This window comes from Papaver somniferum, unplaced genomic scaffold (genome assembly GCF_003573695.1).
Source record: "Papaver somniferum cultivar HN1 unplaced genomic scaffold, ASM357369v1 unplaced-scaffold_128, whole genome shotgun sequence".
Lineage (NCBI taxonomy): Eukaryota > Viridiplantae > Streptophyta > Magnoliopsida > Ranunculales > Papaveraceae > Papaver > Papaver somniferum.
The window spans coordinates 4,576,042-4,584,497 of record NW_020621936.1 but is presented as its reverse complement, the minus strand read 5'-3'; positions in this window follow the sequence as shown (position 1 = coordinate 4,584,497).

Here is an 8,456-nt window from a genome sequence, read left to right as displayed (position 1 = left end):
TCTTGATCCCATATAAGTCTTTAAATGAGCGGTCGTAAGAAATTTCGCCTAATTAGGGTGCTTTCCTCTCCGGATAGACAGCTCCACTAGAAACAACCCGAATGAAGTTTTCCTGGCTTTTAGGATTGTTTGAAAGAAATGCAAACTCAACTATTTATAGACCATGGTTGTTTGTACAACAAGGAAATTCTAAAACCGAAAATATTCTCAAGATATGCAATAAGCACCTAATTTCAGTTTTCATATTTCCAACTAATATCCAACCTGTAATTCCGAAATCTCTCTTTATAAAATATCTAATATTAGTTTAGAACTTAACTAATATATATTTTCAAGAGATATGTTTTGATTGCTGGAAAATCAAAATTCGAAAATCTTAATTAAAAGATTCTCAATATTTTGGTTTGGGATCACTTTGAGTATCAAGGAATATCTTTGAATAATTAATGATAAGAATTATATACATGTTCAAATTATGTCGATATCTAGAATTTCTTATTTAGAAAACCCTAATTCCAAACTCACACAAAACCGTAAGTAATATGTGAATGTTGAAAATCGGTTTTCTCTTGGGACCTGTTCTGCCATGACTCCTAGCATAGGTTAAGATCGGTTCTACCAAGTCTCCAAATATAGGTACGGATCAGTTCTACCATGACTCCCAACAAAAGCTAGGATCAGTTCTGCCAAGACTCCCAATATAGGTAAATATCGGTTCTACCAAGACTCCCAACAAAAGCTAGGATCAGTTATACCATGTATCCAAAAGTAGGTAGGGATCGGTTCTACCTTGACTCCCAACATAAGTTAAGATCATTCTACCAGAATTCCCACTACAAGTTCGAATTGGTCATCCAATGGGTCTTCATAGAAAACCGGACCAAAACACCTATTAATTTCTTTTCGATTACGAAACAAGTTTCGTATATGTATTTAATTTAAACATATGTAGTCAAACATAGTTTCCTAGGATGAAATCGCACCTATATCCAATACTTAATCAAGTAACGAGTTACATAGATTATGTCGATGTCTTACGAAGTTCAAAAGATAAACGTTATACTTCGTAATTAAATATTCTTCCTTGACACTTTGATCATAGTAATATGACCAAGTCTTTCTAGAGTATTAAATATAACCCCGTATGTTACGTTTTCAATCTTAAACGACTTGAAAGTAGCGATAGGAATGGAAACAAGTCAAGTCAGTATCACTAACCTCAAGTGGAAGGATGATATCTTCATTGTAGTCGATACGTCTTCACATTATTCAGGTCTTCAAGGTAATACTTGTATGTTTCAACATTCTTAGACTTTCTAGTCTAACCTAAACAAAGTTGACTTTAGTACATTTAATCAAGCGAATCTTAATTGAGTTTTGATACTAAAATATGACAGCCAAACTTGACATACCAATTTTTGGTGGGTTCAATTGAGCAATGCTCTAACATGATGGATCACAGACTCAATTATTGATGCTTTAAGTTGCAGGAGTTTTTTGCTCAACATTATGAAAAATGAGGGATCTTATTCAAAATGATCCATTTCACGGAGATTATAAAGGAGCGAGAAGTGACTACCATATGCATGATGGTTTTCTCTTCAAAGGAAATCAGTTATGCATTCCAGATTCTAGTCTTCGGGTAAATATTCTAAAAGAATTACATGACGAAGGACATATGGACAGAGGCAGGACTTTTCAAATTGTTTCGAAGTCGTATTACTGGCCTACAATGAGACGTGGGGTTGGAAGATTTGTGGATAGATATCGAATCTGTCAAATATTGAAGGAAAACTGTCTAATGCATGCTTGTATATTCCTCTGAAAGTTCCAAGTCAACCTTGGATATATTAGAGTATGGATTTCGTTTTGGGTTTACCTCAGAGCTCAGAGAGAACATGATTCAATATTTGTAGTTGTTGACCGTTTTTCAAAGATGACGCATTTCATTGCGTGCAAGAAGACTGCAAATGCGCTGAAGGTAGTTGAATTGTTCTTCTGTGACGTATATAGTCTGAATGGGTTACCTTGTTCAATTGTTTGTGACCTAGACACAATATTCCTTAGTTATTTATGAAAGACTTTATGGAAATTAGCTAATATGAGGATTAACTTCAGTAGCCCATATCATCCTCAAAGTGATGCCAAACATAACTTGTGAATTGTTCATTGGGTGATACACTATGATGTCTGGTCGAAGAAAATATGAAGAGTTGGGATCAGAAACTTTGTCAAGATGAGTTTGCATTTAATATCTCAATAAATCGTAGTCTGGGTATGAGTTTTTTCGAGGTTGTTTATGGATACAACCCACGAGCACCAATAGATTTAGCAACTGTTCATGATTTGAGTTTATAGCTGAAGAGCGTATCCAACAGTTGCAACAAGTTCGCAAGTTGGCTGAAGAAAATTCGGGCTATCGAGAAGTATAAGCAGGCAGCATATATGTGAATTTTGAAGTAGGAGATTTTATATGGGCAATATTAACAAATGATCGCTTCTCTGTGGTGAATATAATAAATTAAAGACATGTAAGTTTGGTCCGGTAGAAATTATTTCTAAGATTAACCCAAATGCTTATAAGTTGAAGCTTCCTAGTCATATCCGTAGTTCTGATGTTTTCAATGTCAAACATTCGTTCTCGTATCGTGGAGATAATTTACATGATGAGGATCAGCAAAATTCGAGGTCGAACTTCTCTCAACCTCGGGAGAATGATACAGATGAGAAACCTATAGCCTATTTGTAGGCTAAAAACCGAAACGTCGTAATTTAGCTTAAGACGGGTCTAAATTGAGGAAAACAAGCAAATGACAAAAACATACGACTTTGTCGCATGGTCTCCAGAATTTAGCCAAAACCCATCATTTAGGGCCTCAAAGGCCGTTTTAGGAATTTTTTTGTTTTCTTAATAACTTCTTCGTTAGGAGTCCTTTCGGGTCGCCGTTTGTGGAAAAAAGTTTTATTCATAGAGTACTTCATCATTTTTGATAACCTAAAATTTTCCAAAAAATTAAAAATTAGGGTTTAAGTTGGTTTTTGGTTGTTTTCATCCTTTCTTTTTCCATAAGTTCGATTTTTTTCCGAAGTCTATTTAAGAGTATGCAAAGTTATTATTCTAGGACAGTTGATTGATTAATAAAATTTATTTTATTGAGATTTTTCAAGTTTAATTATGACTTTTATTTATAGTCGGGAAACCAGGTCTAAATAATTATCTCTATTCATAGTCGTTATTCTAGGAATAATTCGAGGTCTGAAAAAACTATCCCTTTTATTTATTTTTGATGATATACGCTGCACTAACCTCCTTATTATTCTTATACTTCTCCACTTCACCCACCTGATGATAGAAAATCTGAAAGTGAAAAAGGAAGAAGTATTAGGCTATTAGTATTCATGATAACGATTTAAAAGGTGAAAATCAAGTACTGGGTTTTCCTATTACAACTTAAACAATGAGTATTATAACTTCTCAGAAACATCAAGAAGTTAAGTAAGAAGATCATAGAAGGGTGGAAAACAAAAACCGGCTGGTATCACTGAAACATAAAGTAGTAGTTATCATAAATTGTGTTGGTTGTTTAATATCATGGAAGGTTTCGATGAATTCAATTGTGTTTGTTGTTTCAATACTAGTTGTTGTTTTCTTTTATGCAAAGTTGATTCAACTCTAGTGTTGTATTTATTAGGTCTAGTTAGTTTATGTTATTTGCATGATTGTAATTGTAATTATAAATTTGTTTAATTTGATTATGTGTGCAGATTTCTGTTTGATTTTCTATTTTTTTTTTGGTTTAGATCAATGGTTTTTGCGTGTGAAATTGAGATATTAATGATAAAGGCCTATAAACATTACAAATATTTGGGCTTTGCCAAACAAGGTTTCATAAAATTTAATTCTAGTAATTTTTGTAACTTTTAGTTCCACATTAAAGATGTAAAAGCTCAAATGGACCATGTTAATAGTCTACCTCTAGTTGTGGGAAATTCTAACATGTTACTAGAACTTGAAAAGAAACTCAAATACTGGTATGATGTCGAGTATGATTGTTGAAGTCAACGAGGGCAGGATGATATGCTAGCTTTAGATGATAGAAACACTAGTTACTTTCACGAAAGTACGAATTATAGGAAAAGGAAAACTTATACAGAGTGTTTACAAATTTCTTTAGGAATATGTCTTACATATATGATTGATTTTCCTGGTTAACTTAAAGACCATTTTAGTGCCGTAGGTAGATATATTAAGCCTCACATTCCTAGTGATTTTATGCATGGTGTTTTGCCTTGTATAACTGCTTCTCATAATAATTTATTACTTGTTATCCCTAATATTGATGAAATTAAGAACATTGTATTAAAAATGAAACCTTGGACTTCACCGACTTTTATCATGCCATGTGGGGAGCCATAAGTGAAGATACTATTAATATGGTGCCATCCTTTTTCCGTGAAAAACATGTAGCCGTAATTTTATTATTTTGATTCCTAAAGTCAACTACCCGAAAAATGCCTCTGAATTTCGGCCCATTAGTCTTTGTAACACATCATATAAAAATATTTCTATGCTAACTGCTAGTAGACTGAGGCCTATATACTCAATACAATTAAATCTCCATTCCAGGATGTATTTTTGCAGGGTAGGCAGATGTTTGATAATATATTTGTGACCTATGAGTTGATAGATACTAAGAAATTTTTGATAAGAAACAAGGTGACATGGCTATTAAACTCGACATGTCAAAATATTTTGACAGGGTTGAGCAGAGTTTTGTTTTGCGTTCTCTTAAAAGACTAGGCTTCCATGAGGAGCTCTATGTGATATTTTGATTCCTGAAAGGGGTCTTAGACAGGGAGACCTTTTATACCATATCTCTATATCTTGTAAATGGAATAATTTTCTAAATGTTTGTTGTCTGTAGAAAGCAAGGGTCTGGTACATGGAATCAAGGTAACACCTATTTATAATTCCATAAATCATCTGGTTTTTTTTACGCATATGACTGTCCAATGTTCCTTAAAGCCAAAGCTAATGAAGCGAGGAACTTGCACGAGATAATAAAGAATTTTAGCAGGCTCTCATGTCAGTCCACTAATTTCGATAAAAGTGGTACTTCTTTTTTTTTAGAGCACTGCTCGGTCAAACTCGCAAGTTTTTCTATCTCAAGATTGTTGTTAATATTAAATGCACAAAACTATAATCCTCGAAGATTGAAGACTGAATATCAAACGAAGATATTTGGAGAAATTCATCAACAAAGAGGTATGTCAACACCAATTCCCATTTTCAATAAAGTACAAACATAAAATCAGGGAAATCTGCAACTCACCACTCATTCCCATCACTAATTTCATACGCCTATTACTCTTTCCATTGCGTGCTTCCATCAATTTTAGGTAGAGAAATTCAGCCTCTTCTTTACTTCCATGCTCCAATTCAACCACCCTAGATATTTTTGCTAGGTTACTGTTTGAGACAAAATATGATTAGGGAAAGAGATGGTTTAATTGGTATTGATGAGGAAGGTGGATCGTGTACAAAGAGGGGTTGGCTTCAGATGGGAGATGGAGTACATGGAGAGTCTGAGAATGCTGGTGGTTGAGTACACAGGTATGGGGAAGCTGGAGTTAGGTTTCTAGTCGACAGAGTGAAATTTAGGAGAAAAGATGAGGTGATTCGGTGAGGAGCAGTTGCATAGATTATTGGTGTACCGTGTGGAAGTGTTGTTGGGTGTTGGGAAAGAGCATCAGGCTTGATGTTTGGAGATGGAAGTGGGCTAAGGTCTTGGGTTTTTTGATAATTCTTCTTCCAAGCCCACCATTTGGTTCAGCTCTTGCAAGCGGATTGCACAACTTTTGTGTGATACTTTTCATACACTCTTCATGCCAATTTATCAGGATCCTCTTGTTCCTTTAGTTGTCTCTGGCCACCATTTCTCTGCTCTTCATCTCCTCCCCTAAGCATCATGTTAGAGCATTGCTTGGTCGAAGTCGCATGCGTTGCTATCTCAAGCATGTTTGTCAATGTTAGTGATCAAAACTATAAGTCTTGATTTCTAGTCTATTATAGCTAAGTCTCGTACTAGGATAGAAAGTGTAGTTGATCTCAAGGACTTCATGGCGATTCATCATACAAGTAGAAGAACTACTCAAGGAACTGGTGGAACTTCTCGACAAAAAGGTATGTGAAGACTTGAACTTATCTGTCACTCAAAAGTCTATCTACTCTATCTCCTACTTCTTGAGACAAAAAGTCGTATGCTATATATATATAGACTTAGATTATACACATTTGGTATTTCGAGCCGAGTATACCTCGCCTATCTATATCTCGAAATATGTGTTGGAAAGCTTTTGGCTTCGACCAAGTTTATCTTTACCTAGTGACGAAAGTCATGATATGTTTCAATCACTTTGAAAATTGCTTTGACGAGAAATGGTGTAACAACTACATAACGTCCTCTAAGAATGTTTCAATGATTGGAATGAGAGTTTAGATTACATAACCAATGATGGACATAAGCATTATTGTGAAAACACATTTATGTATAAGTTCTATTCCTTGAACCAAAGTTTTCGAACTTTTTTGATCAAGAGAACCGGAAGAATGGCAAGTGCCAAGTCGGCGAACTCAGTCCGCGAACTGCCGAAGTTCTCAAACCCGAGAATTTCTGCTGGAGTTGACAAACTACTTGCACGAGCTAAGTCCGCGAACTCAGTCCGCCAATCGACGAAGTTCTCATCCCGAGAATTTCTGATGGAGTTTGTAAACTCTGTCCGGTGTTTTAAGTCCGCGAACCTAGTCTGCGAACTTGAGAAGGTTATATATCTAAAGATGATTCATGAACTTAAACTTTAAAAAAGACTAAGGAATGCAGTTTGAAAACCGTGGCTATAAAAGTTCATGAACCGATTCAAGTTAATCAAATCATCTTTTCTTCAATTGTGTCTTGTGTAGTTACATAAGATTTCCTTGCAATTGAACAACTCTCTAACTAGTTCATTTGAGTCATAACTACACCAAAACATCTGATTTGCGACGGATATAGACGTTGCAATGAATTTCACCAACGCGTATATCCGTTGGAAATATGGTATAGCAAATTTCAGTGCAACGCGAAAATCCATTAGGAAAATTAATTTGTGCGACGCATAAAAACGTTGGTCAACATGTTTTCCGACGTTTTTTGAGCAACGGATTCTTTAATTTGTTCAACGTTTATGATAATTTAGGCAACATATTACTTTAACTTGAGCAACACTTATATACGTTGCAAACACATTTACAGGTGAAAAGAATAATTCTGACGATAGTTCCAGCAGATTTCTGCACCTGAATATATATTTTGAACCTTCGTATACCATTGTAGAACAATTAGAAGACCCAATTTGAATGGTTAGTCATCACAATCCATCAAGATAAATAATGAGAACCAAAAAAAATTAATTAAAAAAAAAACTGTATGTTCTAAACTCATGTATTCAACCTTCATTACAAGACTAGGTAACTTTGGTATAATGTAAGCTGGAAGTGGAACTGAGAGAATATTACAAGTTCGCCTGTCAACAAATGAGTGTATAATGTACAAACAAGGGAAAATGTACCTTTAAACGTCCCTCTGGTTAAGTCTTTCATACAACTCATGAGGGAAAATGACAACAATCGAGTTCAAAGAGGGGTAGAATCAATGGCGAGTCGCGAGTAGTCTCTCCTGGGATGCCGGACCTTGTTGCCGGGCGGGATAGAATCAGATGGGTTTCCTCATTCAGGTAATTTTGGAATAACTACAAATGATGGATTAGATTTCTTTTTCTTTTTCCGGTATGTGTTTCTTGTGTTGCTTCTTCTGTGTGTTTCTTATTTAAATTTGTCTTTATTATTGGATCTCCCTCTTGGATTGCCTGGTTCCTAGTTATAATGTACAAATTTGGGTCGAGATTTAAGTTTCTGCTTTAAGAATGGGGATTTGTGGTTTTTTCCTCCGGTGATTAACGGTTACTGTTTAGAGAGTTAGTTCTTTTATTTGATGATACCTAAATGTTAATGAAGTAGCAATTTTAATAGGGACCAAGGTTTCATTGTTCCTTGGGTAATGGTTCTCTATGTTGTAGAAGAAGGATTTGTTTTTCGGTCCGCGAGTTATAACCCCAAAGGTGTCACTATCCATATACAAAAACTCCAACAAAACAAATTGTTCACAAAAACCCCATTTAATATAAACTGTCTATATTACCCTTCTAGTTTAAATCACCCAAACAAAAACAAAAATCAACCACACTTTAATTCTTATTATATTGTCACCCCCAACAAGAAATAAACAACCACCAATAAGCACCGCCGCCACCGATAACCACCGCCACCACTTCCGACCACCGCCGCCTCCAACCATCGACGCCACCACCGACGCCGCCGCCACTGACCACCACCGCCGCCGCCACCACCGACCACCACC